The sequence below is a fragment of the Pygoscelis adeliae genome, unplaced genomic scaffold, assembly GCF_000699105.1.
Source record: "Pygoscelis adeliae isolate BGI_AS28 unplaced genomic scaffold, ASM69910v1 Scaffold308, whole genome shotgun sequence".
In the NCBI taxonomy this organism is placed as follows: Eukaryota; Metazoa; Chordata; class Aves; order Sphenisciformes; family Spheniscidae; genus Pygoscelis; species Pygoscelis adeliae.
Genome location: NW_008825306.1, coordinates 146,866 through 165,389, shown reverse-complemented (window position 1 = coordinate 165,389; position 18,524 = coordinate 146,866).

Sequence of the window (18,524 nt, the reverse complement as noted above, 5' to 3'; positions counted from 1 at the left end):
ATATAGAGTATGGATATTTTATTAGGAATGGTGGTTTTTTTTTTTTTCCCCCCCCCCCCCCCCTCGACTTGCTGATCTATTATTTTTGTGATTTTTGTTTCCACCCCACCCCTCCCCGGGTTGCTCTAAGCCATGCAGCTCTCATGTGGCTATACCTGGCCAGTTACGGGATATCTTGGCATTTGTTATGCATTTGGAAAGTACTTTTTTTACGAAGTTTGTCAGATAGCTACATTTTTTTTCTTAAGTGCATACGTTTCCTACTTTAAAAAGATACAGATTTACTGACAGATAGCCATTTCCTATGTACTTGTTTATATTTTGATTACATAGAATTTTCTTTTTTAACTTGCTGCATTGTGCTGGTATTTTAGTTCTTAGTTAGAATATCATGTTTAGAAACTTTGGATGAGTTCATAAGTCTTAATTGTGCAAGCGTTTACGTGATTGTGCCATTCCAAAGTGCATCAAAACTGTCATTCCCTTACTAGTATCTTCTCAGGAGAAATGCTACAGATCAGGTATTTAGTCATCATTTGGAAAGATAAAAACAAATGGACTCCCAAAGGACATTTAGAACATTTATATATAAAATATATAAATATATATATATACACACACACATATATATATCAAAAAATATCCTCTTGTTTACAACAGTTCCAGAAAACCTCAAAATAGTTCCCTTCAGATGGAGGGAGATATGGATTCCAAGCAACCCATCTGTTTAAACTGTGCTCTGTACATAGAGTTTTACTGGAGAGCTCTAGTATGCCTGACTTGCAAATTTGCCAAATAGCAGCAACGGAAGATAAAGGTCAACTCATCAAAGTACTTGGTTCCAAATGCGGAATATGCTGTAGGTTTAGAAAATAATCTTAGTAAAGGAGAAAGGGTTTTAGAGCTAACGAGGCACAGAGCTCTCTCTGTCATTTTTATGAACTCCACGTAGCAACACATTTCTTTTTGGAACATCTGCCACCTGGGGTTGCCATGTAAAGTGAGAGTTATAGTTGTGATATTCTTGTGTTTGTAGTTCAGAAGACTCTACTAATATGCAAAAAGCCTTACAGCTTTCAATTGCTGGCAACTACTGTTTAACAAATAATTAAATCTGTGATAATGGATGGAAATGGGTGGGATTATGTAACTGTAGATGTTTTAGAAAAATAATTGTGAATGAATTATGATTAAGAGTGTTTCATGTGAAGATGTTTGAGCCATTTCTATCTATCATGCATTCCTGTCTCAAGGCAGAAAATTTTGAAGATAAAAAAATAAAATAATCAAAATAATATATTGCAGCGTCTTTCTCCTTATCTGTTCTGGTTCCTTCTGTGTATAAGGTGGATGCTGTGATGGCAGTTGCAGTGTCTGGGTCTGTGATTTTGGAAGAACCTTTTTAACTTGTGCGTTTTTGATAACCTCCCAGACTGCCTAAAAATAAGTTAATTCAGCATCATGAATAATGCTGGCACTCCTAAATATTGATCTTGTTTACTTTTTGAAAGTTTTATGACATTTCCCTTTTCCATCTTTGATTAATAGCCTGCTAGCATTATCCTACTGTAGCTAACTGATGGGCAGCAGGGGATTACAAATAGGTATTTGTCCTGATGCAAAGTGCAGTCTACCTTCCGGGGTTCTGCCAGAAGCTTTCTTCTGGAAGTCACGTGAAAAGTACAAGCTTATTTTGGATATAATGTGTTAAATACCGTGATGCTTCCACATTCCTGATAGTCTCTGTCCAATTGCAGACGCAGAAGGTCGCGATACGCTTAATATATTCCTTGTGAAAGATTCTCGGTCTTTTTTAAAAGGCTTTGAATAATCTCCATTTCTTGCAGCTGGTTTCTGTCCTTCACAAAAGGGGGGAGGGTGTGGTGGAGAAGAAAGAAACCTCCAAAACAGACAAATACCTCATGTTTATCCTCGCTTAAAGGAAAAACAAACAGAAAAACATCACTGCCACCCCCTGAGTTTGACTGGAAACCTCAACGACTCTTCTCTTCCACCAAATTGTCAGGAGAATGCTGCTGTTCTAACTTGAGCAACAAGCAGATGTCCTAAGGTCACGCTGTGCTGTTTCCAGCACACCTGCAACATCGTGTACCACTTTGCGCTGGGGCAGCTGTGCAGCAGTGTGCTTTTCTAGGCTCTGCTCCCTTTCTCTCCAAACTCAGCACGAGGCTTTTGCTCCCTCTTCTCCTGGGATGCTCTGTAAGGCAGGAGTCCTCCTGAAGAGCAGGTAAGCTGGTCCTCTGTGAGCCTCCCTCATGGTGGAGGCAGGGTAGGGCTCCAAGTGCCCCCTCTCATTTGGGACAGCAGCATCTGCTGCCAGCTTAAGTAGCTGCAGCGACGGTGTTTGTCATGTGGAGCTGAAGTTCAGGGTGGTAGCTCCACTGAAGGCATAAAGCTATAACCACATCCCATTTTACATGATTGAAACTTTAAATTCAAATTCTTCATTAAAATGTTTAAGTTGCATAGTAAAGTACTTGAATGTTAGGAAATGCCAGGCTTATGGATTCTTGCACTATGTGTCCATGTTGGGTGCATGTCGTGCAAAGTGATATTAATTGGGTTTTACATATAAAGGGCACTGTTCAGGACCAAAAACCTTGGGGTTTTTTGCCCCCCATAGAAGTTCCAGGATAGGTGAGGAAGAGGCTGGAGGTGTGGATGGGTAATGATGAACCAAGCGTTTCTTAGGTTTGATCTTACTGTAATTCTCATTATAAATAACAAGTACTAGTTTTTGCATATGATGCCTGTAAGTCCCAGCCTCTTATCTTTTTCTAATTATCCCCGGAATGCATAGATTCTGGCTTTGTTTCCGAAAATAAGGCAGAAATTAAAATTTGATTGTTATATTGATTACAGTCTACACCGAACAGTATGTTGTATTTTCTACTTTGTGCTTCACCCTGTAAGATGTGTTACACCCCCGTTTCCTTCAGTTCAGTGCAGGATTTCAACTGAATCGGGATAAAAATAAGTAGAATGTCCTTGTGAAATTTAAGCTTGGCCAGAGCCAAACAAACAACAAATTCTCCTTTCCGCTGCCTCATGTCAATAAAATGTTGGTTCCTGGCAATGAAAGGATTAATATTACATGAGATGGATTTTATTTGCGCGATATTTGTGCTGCTTGTTTGCTTTCCTTCTGAGCAAGTCCGAGCCCATTGCCTAATCTTTATTTCTGACAGATGTTTTATGTACAAATACTTTAATCAACAGAGAATGAAAAACTGCTTACAGTAGGATTATACAATTTAGAAGACTGGGCATTGTATGCATTTTAATGCATTTAATGTACGTGGTGGTGTCTTTGCATACACGTATGCAAGCATCAAACCAATACGGCTGCTCAAGGCCGTGTTGGGGTTTTTTTTGTTGTTTGAAAGAGAAACGTGGATGACTTCACGCCACAGTGAATTAAGAAGGCTTAGGAGCACGGAAAAAAGGCGTTCCCAGCAGGACGGCAAGGCGAGAGGACCGGTTTCAGGCAAGAGGACTGGGAGAGGAGGCACAGTGGTGGGACGGCGGTTGTACCGGAGCTGCGTTTCCTAAGTTGGGTCCCCGGTACCTTCCTGTGCGGGTCTGGCTGATCCCCTCTGTCAGGATGGGCTAAGTGGAAGCTCCTCACACATCCTCTAAAGGTTAAAGTTTCCTAAGCAATATTTCACAAATGCAAGAGGCTTTCAGATAAATGAAAAGCCCCTTCAGAGGTCTGCTAGCCTCATTACCTTTAAACTTGCTCAGTTACCTTAAACTGAGCATAGGCCTCAGAGTCCTCTTTATAAAGAGAGAAAAACTTAAAATTGGGGAGCTCGGCTGCCTTCTGGCATGGCTGAGCGTGTCACAGGAGCCGCTGGGAGGGGAGGAGGGACGAAATGCCCGGTTGAGGAGAGACTCCAGAGGGATGGATTCTTGTTGCCATTGAAAAAGGAGGGGAAAAAAATCAAACTAAAACAAAAACCTCCTGATACTGTACTTAAAACACTGTGTCAAAATGACTAAACTGATTTTAAGGAAAGAAGGGGACATTATCACGGGAAAATTAAAAAAAAAAGAGAAATTAATTCTTTTCTCTGCACCCTCCCCAAAGAAAAAAAAAAAAAAAATATATTGTTTTCCCCCCCCCCCCCCCCCCAATTGCCCTCTGATAGGTTTTGTGTGTATGCTAAAACCTACAAGAGCTTTCACTTCTGCTGTTAGAAGTACTGGGTGGTTACAGGGTGGTTTTGAGAAACAGCAAGTTCGTGGAGATTTTGGCCGGGTTTTATTTTTAATAAGCACTTCTAGAAAACTCATTTTCTTCCAGAAAGTTCTACTAACAAACCGAAATCTGGAAAGAGTCTACATCTTCAAGGGATATGTGTGTCCTTTTGATTTAAGTGGTGGGTTTTACAGCCTAGTATCCCCTTCAGAAGGGGACCTCGGGGCACTTCCCAGCTCTCACCAGACAAGTGATCTCCTACATAGTCCGCAAGGTCCGTGCCTTGTTAGCAGCCTCTGCTGCGTACCTCTGTGTATGTCACGTTATATTTCCGATAACCACCACGCTTTGTTGGTTCTTTGGGACTGCCGTAAAAAATATTTTCTACTTAAAGACTGTCTGAATTATAGTCAGCTACATTGTCCCAGTTTTATTTTTTGATAAAGTGCCTATTTGATAAAGTTGCTGTTTCTACAACTTGCTTTTGTATGGTGAACCAAATAAGTGCTCCAGATACCTCTTGCAGATACTGTATTCCCTATTGCGGGATGTTTCAGCAATTCGATGTTTCTGTGATGCATCACTTGTTTCGCAAGCTGACCTTGCTCTGAATCCTCCCCTGCCACGCAGTCCACTCTTCGTCCTGTGCACATCATTGCCCTCCCAGGCTAAAAGCAAGAGGTGACATTTGCTTTTAATGCTGCTTCAGAATTTATTTCAGCTTCCTTTAAATATGCTGTCTTGTCATTCCAGTTAGTGTCTGCGTGTGTCCCCGTCCCCTTTTTTCCCCTCCCACGGCTCTCAAATAAGAGATCGGTCCTTGCACTGGCAATAATTTTTCCTTTTAGTCTCTCAAGTCCATTCACACTTTCCTATGCATCTGTAACTGCATAGAGGAAAATCATAGAGAAGGAAAATCAGAAGCTGTCTGCATCAGACAAGCGATACAGCTTCAAAAGCTATCTAGTATGTAAGTACAAAAATCCCTAGTATTTTGTATTATATAAATGAGTGTCTCTGGTGTTGTGTGAACACTGATAGTGGAACTGGGAACTTAAAAAACTATTTATGTCCTACGTAAAAGGAACTTGGAACAAACTTGGTGCTATTGCTACACCAGAGAGGCCTGGAGGCTCGCCTCATAGCTCAGGAAAACAAAAAAAAAAAAAAACCAAAAAAACTCCAACAGCTAAAGCCTTTGGCTTTAGCAAGGCAGACAAAAAAAAGTTTTCAATCTGACAGCAAAAGAAGAGGGAGCAAGCAGAGCTACAGTGTGTTGCGTGTGCAGAGGAGGTAATTGTATGCCAAACTTGCTCGTAATACGTTTCTTCTTGTCCAGAGGTGAGTATGAGCTGCACCCCAGCTGTGGGTGGGCACTCTTTTCTAGTGACACTGCAGTCTATCACAGGCAGAATTCCAGTGGAAAACTTTGCTTTCAGCATTGCGTTGGTTAGAATTTTTCCTTGAAGAATTGGACAATACAGAATTAAAACCAGAGAGAGCAGTCACCATCTTGTCCATACACAGGTATCCAATATTGCTAATGCTAAACAGAGATTTGTCATGAATGTTTAACATGAAATGACTGTAGTATGCACAGAGCGCTTGAAAGGATCCCATTTGCCCCAGGTTTGGCAAATGGAAAATTAAATGTCAGTTGAGCCTGTGAAGCTGGGTTTCTTATGTCAAAACTTGCAATGCATTTTTTAGATTGATTCACAAATCAGGGGATATGCAATCCTGTGGATTTTCTGCCATCTGGGAGGGAAACAGGTGTGAAGCATTTTAAACTTTCAAAAACACGTACCTAGGAGGGATTTTTCAGGACAGATTGTTGTGGTTTAACCGCAGCTGGCAACTAAGCACCACCCAGCCGCTCGCTCGCTCCCCCCTTGGTGGGATGGGGGAGAGAATCAGAAGAGTAAAAGTGAGAAAACTCATGGCTTGAGATAAAGACAGTTTAATAGATAAAGCAAAAGCCGCGCACGCAAGCAAAGCAAAACAAGGAATTCATTCACTCCTTCCCATGGGCAGGCAGGTGTTCAGCCATCTCCAGGAAAGCAGGGCTCCATCACGTGTAACGGTTGCTTGGGAAGACAAACACCATCACTCCAAACGTCCCCTCTTCCTTCTTCTTCCCCCAGCTTTATATGCTGAGCATGACGTCATATGGTGGGGAATATCCCTTTGGTCAGTTGGGGTCAGCTGTCCTGGCTGTGTCCCCTCCCAACTTCTTGTGCCCCCCCAGCCTACTCGCTGGTGGGGGGGTGTGAGGAGCAGAAAAGGCCTTGACTCTGTGTCAGCACTGCTCAGCAGTAACAAAAACATCCCTCTGTTATCAACACTGTTTTCAGCACAAATCCAAAACACAGCCCCATACTAGCTACTATGAAGAAAATTAACTCTATCCCAGCCAAAGCCGACACACAGATGTCCGTTCCACCCTTTGCCAGGACCGTATGGATCTGCTTACATTATATTTTGTGTGTGTATGTACTCATTAAGTTCTGCTTATACTGGAGTATTTTGAATTAGACTCAATAATGCTCTAGGAAGAAAAAAACAACCCCTCCATGAATAATTATCTTCCAGATTACTCTATCAGAGGCCTTTTTAGAGTTGTGCCTCTGAAAAATCTTTCCCTGAGTAGGCCTCTTGCTCTGATAAATCCCCCCCCCCCAATTACACATAATGTTTCAAAATGTTTTTTCTCTCTTAAGAATATGATGACCTTCCAGGTTATTTCCAGCAATTAAATCAGAGTCTGCCTCCCTAACCATCAGAGGGGAATGGCTGCAACTCACATAGGCCTCCTGTCTTCTGAAAATTTTGGCTAAGGCTTCAGCTGTCAAAACAAAGTCATCCTGTGCCGATGTTGCAGTTACAGACTAAATAGGGTTGGTTGTGTATGTACAATAAATGCATATACTTATCGGGTTGGCAGGAGGCGGCTGTGCAGGGCTCTCCAGCCCATGGTGGCTTACGGAGCGCCATCAAGCCCACCCTGTTTTGGTGAGCACTGTGCTATGGCACGCCATCGTTACCAACCCATGTGATGTTCCTGGAGCAGTTCTCTTCCTCAGATTACTTTCCCTGTGGTGTTTCCAGTTTAGCAGCAGCATGCAGGCTATCGCAATCCATGAATTTCTCAGAGAGGAGGGTAAGAGGTTTTTATATGCAGCATTCTCATTTACTGCTTGGGGTTTTACTTTTTTTTCGTCATTCTTCCACAGATTCAAATTTATTTGACTGGAAATAGGCAAAGGAATGCATTGTCACGAAGTCTGCCATGGGTTTGACTGGAAAGCTTATTCCTATGTTCCCCCCATCACTTTGGAGCCTGACCAACGTCACAGGTTTTGACGATGTCACAGGCAGCGTGAAAGACGTTCTGTTTTAGCTCTGCTGTAAGGAACGAACTTGGGAAACCACAGGCTGTATCCCATTTTTGGGTCCTGAACTATTGCCAACTACAAATCCCCCCACCGCATGCACTATCTCCCCAGAATCACCCTGTGGGAATAAATCATAACCCTACAGCAAAGAGCAGAAAGGATTTTTGTGGGTAGGGGGGAGGGCTTCAGATGGAGAGAGCTGCCATAAATGGCTTACTTGACAGTCTAGCTTTTTGCTGAATTGAAAACGTTTCTAGAGACTTGTCTTGCTGTAAATCATTGGAATCGGCTCCCGAGTTTTAGGCTAGGTACATCTGCATGAAGTTGTAAGTGCAGAAAGCTTGGCCTGGGGGTACTGTGCTCTGTGCACACGTTCTTGCTGCACATCTGTTGTGCCGCGTCTCTGTAAAATATGTATTTAATGAAATGTGCATGAAATGGGGGGAAATGAATATCATGTGTGCAAAGGAATGGGCAAGTTTTTGATCAGCCCAACATGCAACTCTTTTGTAATCCTTAACCTGATTTGTTTGTTTTCTGTTGTTCCTTCAAATGTTCAAAGGCCTTCCATGAGGTTTATTCCTGGTAGTTCTCAAGGAGTTCCAGTTCAGAGTTGTTTTCAGGGCAGAGCTGCATTTAAACACCAATAAAACGCACCATTATTTTCTCTTGTGATCCAAAATTGATCAAGCTACCGCTGATGGTTTGACAAAACATTACAGTAATGAGGCTGCATGGTTAGTGAATCTAGTAGTGAGGAAAAATCAATTCTACAGAGCAATGGCAAATAAAAGCTGAGTGCAGTAAAGACATACCATTTTTTGTACAGCTATGTAGACGTGATAATTAGACTTGTTTACCTTTAGTAGTTGCTTTGGCTGAGTAATGCTGATACTTGTTTTTCCTTGACTCTCATGCACCAAGCAGTGACCATTTATGAAGATAATGGCAATGCTTGCCTCCTGACCTGTCGTGCTGCATAGGAACTTGTGACTTTGTTTATACTCATTTGGAAAAAAATCCATCCCTTCTTATCATGAAGATGCTGAGTATTTTGTTTGCTCTGAATTATCTGGCACCCCTAAAATTTACCTGGTCCTGCTGCCACAGTTTTAAAAACTAAAAATAAAAAAGTCTGTCTTGACTGAGGTTACACAATGTCTAAAGAATATTCACTTGGAATAGTCACACTGCTGTGAATGTTGCATCCACCTTGCATTTCATCACGGGGTATCCCAGCAAGATTCTTTGTGGGAAGAAAATTCTACACGAGGCATATTTTAAGCTAGCATTAACAAATATTCGTGTAAGAAATTTCAGAGGTACAAATTTAAGATTTGAAGTGGAAAGGTGACTCTAAGAGTTGATTATGGGAAGGAAATATGTGGTCTCATGTGACAGATACAGCAAAAGAAAGGGATTGCACCACTGAATTTTCATAAACATGAGACAAATGGTCTCCAAACAGTGGTATAGGTAGCTGAATTAGTGCAGTAGTGAACGTGTTCTAGGAAATAAAGATATGTTTCTTGAGTAATTTGAAAACTGAAAGGAGGGAGAAAGCTGCAAAAGGGGATTTGCATAAATGGGTCATCCCACTTTTCTTAGCAAAGGAGTGTGCTCACCACTACAATGCATTGCAGGCTAGATGGTGGTCTGTGATTCTCATTCTCTAAATTACAAGAATTTGACCTTTTAAAAAGGTCTTTTATATTCTAGTAGAGAAAAGGCAATAGGAAGTATGTTGTGCAATGTTTTGTCAAAACTTGTTACAAAGCAGACTTTCCTAAAGCATTTTCCTCGCTGATTATTTTTAACCAATTTTTTTCAGTGCTCTTTTTTTCTAGGGCCACTAGAATCATCTCTGACCACCACCTCAGTATAAATTAGAGCTGGATTGATATCCAGCTGTGTTGCTGCCTTTCTCACCAGCAGGTGAAAAATCTGCCTGGGTGGAAAGATGCTCGTACCTCCCAACTTAGAACTGTAAAACTCCTATACTCAATGAAGACAGGAGGATATGCAATGAAACTGTTTTATGTCTTATGTTAAAGCTAGCACATAGCTTGGGAAACCCTACAGCTTTGCAGAAATTTCTACAAAGACATTTCAGATAATTTTTTTAGATTTTTTCCCCTGTTTTGATGAAATATTTTGATTAATTTACAGTACCTTTGTTGTAGCTGCAATTATTTAAGTTGGCTCTGTGTAGCCTTATGCTAAGACTGAAACTAAACAGTGCTGCACAGTTGCTTTTTAGCTTTGAGAATGTTTCGCAAAAAATATACACTGTTCTAGATATATTTTTCATGTTTATTTTTACTTTCTCATTCACTTGCAGAACATCTGGTATTTCTCTTTGCTGCAGGTAGAAACTAATTTAATCTCTCTACCAAAACTTTGACCCCATGGTGAACGGTATCAATCATGAGGATCTCTAGTCTGGGCAGTGGCCAAAAAGGTGTTTCTTTCTCTTTTTCACCAGCGTAGACTGTGTGCGCATGGAAACAGGAGTTTGCCTCTCGGGAACATTTAGAGATCGGTTTTTGTTGTTGTTTTTTTGTTTGGTTGGTTGGTTTTTTAATTAGCAAGTTGTATTTTGATGTAGCTGGTCTATAAGGCTCAGATTTAACCTGCTTATTTTCTGGGAAGGATTTCCACAGGTAGCCACCTAGCACTGACAGCGTTTTGTTGCCACACTGGCTTGTGAGCAAACTCTTCTCTCCAGCTTAATCTCTGTGTTGCAAACAGCTTCACCAAGAAGCTGTGAAAGGCATGTGAAATTCCACAAAATACCTTCAGCAACATATTAAATCAAAAGTGTTGATGTCTTCTTTGCAGACAATGAAAAACCATTACACTGGTGAAATGCAGGTGTCGGATCCTCTCACCAAACTTCTTGCTCCTGCAGTCTGCCTCTGTGTGTGCAGTGTGGGTGCAAGCCCCTCCATGGCGAGCAGCTGCACCCGGCCGCCATCAGGGAGGCTGAACGCTGCCTTGTAAATTAAATTCAGCTGCTCGATCTGATAATCCACAATAGGGAACCAAATGTTTGTATTAGTTTGAAATTTTCTTTGTATATTATGCTTCTAATGAATAAGTTGCTTGCTTTCAGCTTTTTCACTGAAGGAGGAAGTAGACCTTCTAAATCAAGTGAGATATCCGTTTGTCCATGTGCCTCCATGAAGCTGTGATGGTTTGCACCAGCTCCAGATGGGGCTGGAGTGTGATGGTGGTGCTGTCACGGCTGTCCAGGGGAGCCCGCGCAGGGAGGACCGTGCTGGTGTGAGGCTGCATGGCACAGGAAAAGGTACGTACAGGCTCTGCTCTGCTCGGCGACATCTCATTTCCTATCAAATCCAAAATGCAGACACAGACCTTCCAAAGGCGTGCTTGCCATGGCAATCTCTAAACTTTGAGCATTAGGTTTGTTTTCTTCTTAGCATGCTGCACCTTTAAAACTTTCAGCCGAGGCCCTTGGAGGGATGCATGTATTGATTTGTTTGCTGAATTCTCCTGGTGGGGAGAAAAGCCATTTTAATGGGCAACTCTCACTCTGCCTCTCCTAAGCTGGGAACGACAGACTTGGTAGCGAATTATTGTGTTTATTTTTCTGACGGGACCATGATTATGTGAGGTAGTGATGACCGAGTACTAATAAGCTTCTTGTCAGAAAGAACTGCACTGGAAAGCTTGAGTTTTATGGAGAGGTCTGCCTGCATGCACGTGTGAAGTCTGACTTGCCATCCTAAAACTGCTGTGAGGTGGGTGAAGAGTCCCGCACAAAGCGGGGTCAGGGACCATCCTACCCCTGCTCTGACACCGGTCAGCTCCAGTTGCCTTCTGGGCTGGCAGGGCTTTTCCTTCCCCTGCTCCCGGAGGTGGCCCTCCTGCGGTGATGGGTTTTGCAGTGTGCTACATGGGCTTACCCTGAGCTCTGCGATATTGCAATGAATGTTGAAACATTTAGACACTAGGGATATGACTCAGATGCCTGTGCCAGATACGTGAAAAGAAAATAAGAACAAAAAGTAAACCCTACAGAAGAAGGGAAGGGCCTGTGTGCATGTTTAATTGAACAAGAATCAGGCATTTTAAAGTCATTCTGAGAAAAACAAGCCTAAACCTTAAGCTAAAATGCTCTACGGTCATTTTGAAAGCCATTCCCTCCCATCCAGCTGATACAACAACTGGAACCAGTTTCCACCCCCGTCCCTCTTTTATCTGTTTCCCTTCAGTAAAGTCTGAAGAAAGTATTTCCGCTCCCTCACCCTCCTTAAACCGGGAGGCTGCCTGATATCCCCTCGGTCCAGGGGAAACAGAATGAGAGCTGCGATGGGATGACTTGTCCTGTTACAGCCGTGCACAGCTCCTTATCCCCAGGACACAGGGTGCCGAAAGGTGACGGTTCTGTACATGCCTGCGACTGCCTCAAAAACCCGGTCTGAAATGTGTATATGCTGTGGGAGAGAAGCATGAGGTTTTTAAGCACACATCTTTGAAAATATGAGAGCTTAAGAAGAATTGGGTCACATCTGACTGCTACCATCTGGCCCACTTCACTCCAAGATTACCCAGGAATGTATTTCACATGTGCCTTTGGAACAAGATTGTGAGCTGCCAAAAAGAAAATATTTTACAGCTGAGCATTGCGTTTTGCTCTGAGCAGTTCAAATGCAATAACCCAAGGAGGAGGATTCCACCGGAGGGTATCACGCAGGCCGTTCGGGCTCAGCCCCTTTGTTTTGTCTGTGCAGTTTTGTAAGACGGGACTCCTCATTGATTGCTGGATTGGGTTTAAAGGTCCTTGGCTGGGACAGCAGCTTCCCAACGGAGAGCGGCCTTTTAAACCGGAGTCCTGGGTAGGCAGCTGACCTTGCGTTAAACTGGAGTCCCGGCTTAAACAAGGCGGCTGACCTTGTGCAAATGGCACCTCAGGAGCGCCAGCGGGGAGAGCTGTGGTGGGGTGGAGACACCTCAGATGGAGGCTGGAGACATCAGAGTGCTGCTCCCAACTCAACGGGGGGGCTTTTGCCAAAGGGCTTCACCCTTGTGTCTCAGTTTCCCTGTGTGTAGAATGAGGGCATCTCACTTCTGTAAAACTGAGGTGTACTGCCCTGCCAGAAAAATATATATTTTTATATATATAAAGATAAATATTATTTAATAATATGTTTTAAAACATTAAAAAATGGGTGTTGTGGTGATGATGATATTTACTTGCAAAGATGCACAAACTTCTCCATGGCAAACTGGCATGTGGGCCAGGAACTTACATGATGAAAGAGACGTTGCGCCTGTTGGACTTGGGCTGAAGTAGGTTCATTCCACGCAGCATGAGAAACCCTTCTTGGTAAAATGGGAAATGTGAGAGACAGCAGCACTTCCCTTTGCCTCCATCTGGGCATCCTGTAAGAGGAAAGGGAGCTTTTTGCGAGTTACTCTAACCAGGATGGAGTTAATCCTCTCCCTGCCTCAAGGAAGAAGGTTTGCAGGACCAGAGAGCTGAGCCAGCTGTGGAGGTTTCATTTCTTGCAGCATGCTGGAGATGGTGGGATGCTGAGGTTAATGAAAGACACAGGCTCTCTGGGGGATGCTGGGATAATCCTGAAAAGGGGGAGGGAGTGCATCCTTCCCTTTTATTTTTTTTTTTTTAAATAATTGGAATCAGCCACAGTTCAAGTTCAGTTTTGTCTTAATTACTATTTTAGGTTTTGAGTGAGGGGAGTTCTGCTTTTTAAGACTTAAAAAATGGGGCATTTCCATTTACCTGTAGGATATGAGCTCCATCACACAGAGTGCGGTATGAAACTGTATGCAAGCGTGCAACACTTTTGCTAGCTGGAGCCACCCGCCCCGAGCTTTGGGTGGGGGGCAGCTGTGTAGCGGGACCAGCTTGATGCTTCGTAAAGGGTGGTCATGAGCAAGTCTTCCCAAGGCCACTAGCCTACAGAGGCATCTCCACGCCCTGCCTGCTAATGTGCTGCTGGACTTGCACCAAATCCTTCCACCGCGGTAATGATGGCTACAAATAGCCATAGTCTCAGCAGGGTGGCACCTCTTTTGTCTTTCAAGACAAGACTTTTGGGGCAGAGCAGGTGACTTTTGGTTGCAACATGAAGAAAGTAGTTGAGGTTGCTTTTGTTCATACAGTAGTTGCACAGCAGGCAAAGAGTTCAAATTGCTACACCTTTGTGTTTCAGACCTCTCAAACTCGACTGGTTTTAACCAAAAAAAAAAAAGAAAAAGCAACTCAGGAATCATGCTAATTTATCCTACGGCAAGGGTGTATTTGCCATATTTGGAAACATTTACTAAGCAGCTATGAAATCTTGTTTGTCCTCTAAAATGAAAGAATTTGATAGCTTTTATGCTGCAGTCTGTATTTGTAAATTATAACAGGCTCCAAATACCAACAGTGAAAGTGGTGTTTTGTGGCTTTGCTGCAGTCTGAAAGCACTGAACAGGACGAGACAAGAACCAGAATAATAATTCAGAATAATTAATTGAATTATTTCTTGATCCACTCTGCCCATTTCTACTAGCCTAAAGATAGGCTGTGGTTTTTGTAATAAATGTCAATTAATCTCAGCTTTCTCTCAAACACGCCCAAGGAAGAAGACAGCACTGAGCAGCAAATAGACTTTACCTCAGACTGTGTTTTTCTGGGAATATCTGTGCTCCACCCTGACAGTCTGTGTAAGCCGGTTGTTCATAACCACATGTAGCACTCACCAAGAGAAGGGACTGAGGCTTCTGTAGTCTGGGTATCATTTTCTGGGAGAACTTGTTTTACAAAAAACCTGTTGTTGGGTGTGTTGAAGGTTTAAGAAATTTTATAAAAAAATTTGTCACTTCTCAATTTTTCCTTTGTTGGTCTCAGAGAAGAATGTCTACAGCATGGGAACATCATCCTAGCCAGGGAAATGCTTTCCCTAGCTTAATACTAGGAAATGCTTAATCTCTGTTTGAGCTATCAGGGAACTTCTTCCTGCCCCCACCCTCTCTCAGCATAAAATCACCCTTGGAACATCAGTAAAAGCATTTAGGGAGTGAAAACTTTTGTGTCTCTCATCTCTGTTCATGTCTAAGGCCATTTTCAGAGCCCACAGGCAGAGTTTTCACCTCAATTCTCTTCAGGGAGCTGTGGGGCATACAAAGATTTCAGCTGATGTTTGCTGGGGACAGCAGGTGCCTTTCATCTGACATACGGAAGATGTTCCTGGCCCTGTGTGATGTGTTCACTTCAGCAGGGGATTTAGATTTTCTCCTGGTGGGAAAAAATTAAAACCTACAAAGCAAAGTTTAAAATAAACATGCCTTTTTTTTTTTTTTTCCTCTCTTCCCCCGCCCCCTCCATTCTTGGGCATTTCTAGAGTAGTTTGAGCACATTTTTGTCACCTTTTTCTTCTTCCATTCGCATACATCATGTTATGTGCTAAAATCTAGAGCACGTGTAACAGTCTAAATGCACTCACCTAGAAGTGCAGGGCTTTGTTAACGGGAGAGCCTTGTCAACTTCACAAAGAACATAACTAGTTCAGGCTCTTTTATAATCTTCCCCTCTGTTATTTCATATGCTTTCCTGGCACCCTTGCAGAGAGGGTGTGTTATACTGCCGGTACAACTGAAGGATGAATTTTTGGTCAATAATTTCTTACAGATAAGAGCACGCCTTTTGAATTCAAACCTGCTTAGCACTAGGTGGCACTCTGCTATAATCTAAATTAGTTTGCCTTAGTTTTGAAGTTTGGTAAACATTTTGGCAATGGGAACAACAAGAAGAGATTAGATTCATCAGTAAGTTACCGGGATAGGCACCCATCTTGTGATACGAGGGGAATTTTAACTAGATCATAAAGCTGTCTGAGCCTCTCTAATGTCCACTGAGTGAGAGAGCAGAGAGGAAATCAGATCCATGTACTTATCCTAATAGCGCTGTTTGTTGTACTTACTGCTGAGAAATCAGTATGGTGTTTTATGGGGTAAATAATGTGGTGCCCTCTGGGGAAGTTGTTACAATCTGAAATAATTCAAGGCCACGTCAGTAGACAATAGGATGGGGGTTGCGGGACACCTACTAAAAGAGTGGCCATTCTGCCCCATTTGTTCTTAGTACATTTTGCGTCATGGAGGCTAGGAGAGGGGAAGCTGCGCTATTTATAATTTTCATGGTTTTTGCATTGCCATTTTCTTTTTTTTTTTTTTTATTTTAATGGACTGAATGTATGGTGTGTGTGAAGATTTTATAGAGAGGTGGATTTCTGGGACAAATACTGCCTGAGTGGGTGCAAGACCAACTATCGATCCGAGGGGAGGATAGGGTCTTGGTAATGGGTAATGATGTGGGCATGTTTGCAGAGCAAATCATTAGAGGAGGAAATGAAACCGATGATGTAGGGCTTGAGCACTGAAACTCAGTTTCTAGTGATAAATAATAATCTGGAAACTCTGGAGTGAGGCATTGTGTTCCATCCAAGCTCCAATTCCAGGAAGAGGTGTTGTCTAGGAATGCTGCTCAAGTTCTCCTCTAATGACATCAATAGTGTGACAAATGGAAGAGGAGTGTCTCATGCACCGCACACCTGAGAATGAGTTCTGAAATTCTGCCTCATGGGGCTAACTATGGGCAATAAGACAATTTCCTGGAATATGACTGAGTGAAAATCCTCTGCAACCAAATATTTCAGGGATGGAATCAGGTGGCTAATTTCAATAAACAGAAGTTGTGTCTATGTTAAAAAGTAATGCGGCTCAGCAGGAGCAAACTTGTGGATCTAAACACTTGGAGCTGAACTCCTAGCATCCATGCTTTACAGATTTTAAGTGCATATATTTTGGGCTAGCTCTAGCGTGGCCCCACTCTGTGGCCCCCACCAGCTGGAGGATGTTAGGTGCCCTCTCGAGGCTCATCTTCTAAGCAGGTTTCACATTCAAGGAACCTGGTTTGCAACCTGTGAGACTGCTTAGGGATGTGAACTGAAGCACATTCAGGTGATGACAATCAGGAGATTTGCTTTAAAAGTTCTCTCCTGATCCAGGTTAAAAAAACCCCTGTGCCCTAGGGCAGCCGACATCTAGAAAAAGAGCCCTCCTGCCTGCCTAGGAGGTGATCAAAGCACTGGAAGCTGTTACTGTTCGCCGTAGCTCCTACCCCATCCCTCCTCATGCAGCTGAGTCGCATGACATAGACCGTCAGCCAGTATCAGGATCAGCTCTGAGCAGAGTAGCACAAATGCCACATATGCTCTCTGCATACGTTCAAACCCTTTTTATTCATGGATAGGACAGAATTTGTATATGTGCTGCTAACCAGGAAGAAATAGATAGATAGCATTAGAAAAACGCAGCTCGTGAATGCTGTTAATAAAATATATGACTTGGAAAATGACTGTCAACCGTTGATCTTGCGTCAATGTTATTTCTGGGCAGCTTCAGAGGAACGGTGACCTATTGCTCAGGACAGAAACCCAGCCTTGGGATTACTGCTTTGATGTTTGAAGTCTGATGATACAGACTTCCTATGTGACCATGAACACTGAAGGCTGGATTCAGTCAAAGGCTCAGCGGCTGTAGCCTAACTCATCCCCTAACTCACAGAGTTTAGGACCTGAGAGTCTGCAGCCAATACGTGATCAGAGTTGGGATGTGAGATGGGCAAACGAAGCATCTCTGCGGCTGACCAGAGAAGAGAGAGTTGTTGGTTAAGCTGAGGCACGTGGGGAAATTTCTTGTGTTTGATAGAGCTTAAAAGCATGTCTGAGGCTGCTGGAGGTACCTGTCCCCTTGCGAGCCAGAGACTGGCGTCCTCCCAGTGGGGAGGCAGCTGAAGGTGTTTTCTGAGAAAGCTGAGCAGAACTCACTGTTCATCTTTGAAAATGGGGCTGGCAGAGGAGGAGAAGGGTGCCGGTTTTTATGAGCTAATTTAGGTGTTGGATATCTTAGCCAGATATCCTGGGGACCCTGGACTCAGTTTCTTCCTTGGCATGCGGAGGTGCATGTCCAGATTTACCATTCGTCAGGAGAGAGCTCCAGGGCACCCGCAGCACCTGGCTGGAGGAGCTGCAAGGCTTCCACCTCCCGCCTGAAGCAACGCCGGTGGGCAGGAGGATGGAGGGAAAGGGGAGAGAGCCTGGCCCAGCCCAGTGCTTAGGGCGTTCGCTCAGGAGGGAGGACTGGGCTTCAGGCATTTCTAAACGCCAGACTTTGCCAAAACAGAGCAAATGTGTTTCATATAAAGTGGGTGTGTGTCTGTATGGTTGTTGCTGATGAAAGCTGACTTTTTAATGCTAGTCTACGACCTTTGCGGTTTGGGTCCTGACCCTAACATTAAAGGCTGCCTCCTGAAATACCTTTCTTGTGCTCTGTGTGGACCAGTTCTTACCACCCCAAGTGACTGGTGCCATTTTCCTGGGTGTATCATTTGTTTAGCAGTTTTCTTCCAATAGTCAGTTTACTGGATTGTTTTCTTTTCCCCGGAATTTTAGCCCAGGGCTTGTTTTGTGCTGTAAGACAGCACTAATATTTTGGATTGCCTCTATTATTTGCTCGCCTTCAAATACTTGCAAATAATTAACTTAAATTTGTATTCCGTAGCACATCCTTGGTTGTTCTTTTTTTAATGGCAAAAAGGGGTATATTTTGTATATTTCTTCTTTTCTAAGGGGAAAGAAAGCTTGAAACTTCTGTGTTTCTGTCTGGACGCATGCATGCAAAGAAAGATAAAGCCAAATGAGAGTAAATGGCTATCTGTACACATTTGTGTAAAGGCTTTTTTTTTTTTTTTAAATCTTTCTGTAAGCTATTGCTTCCCTCCCTGTAAAGATTAATTTAAGAAAATTTCCATATAAATTCAAATCCTTCTGAGGTGGTTCATGGTGAAATGTGCCCGATTTAACTGTTCTTTG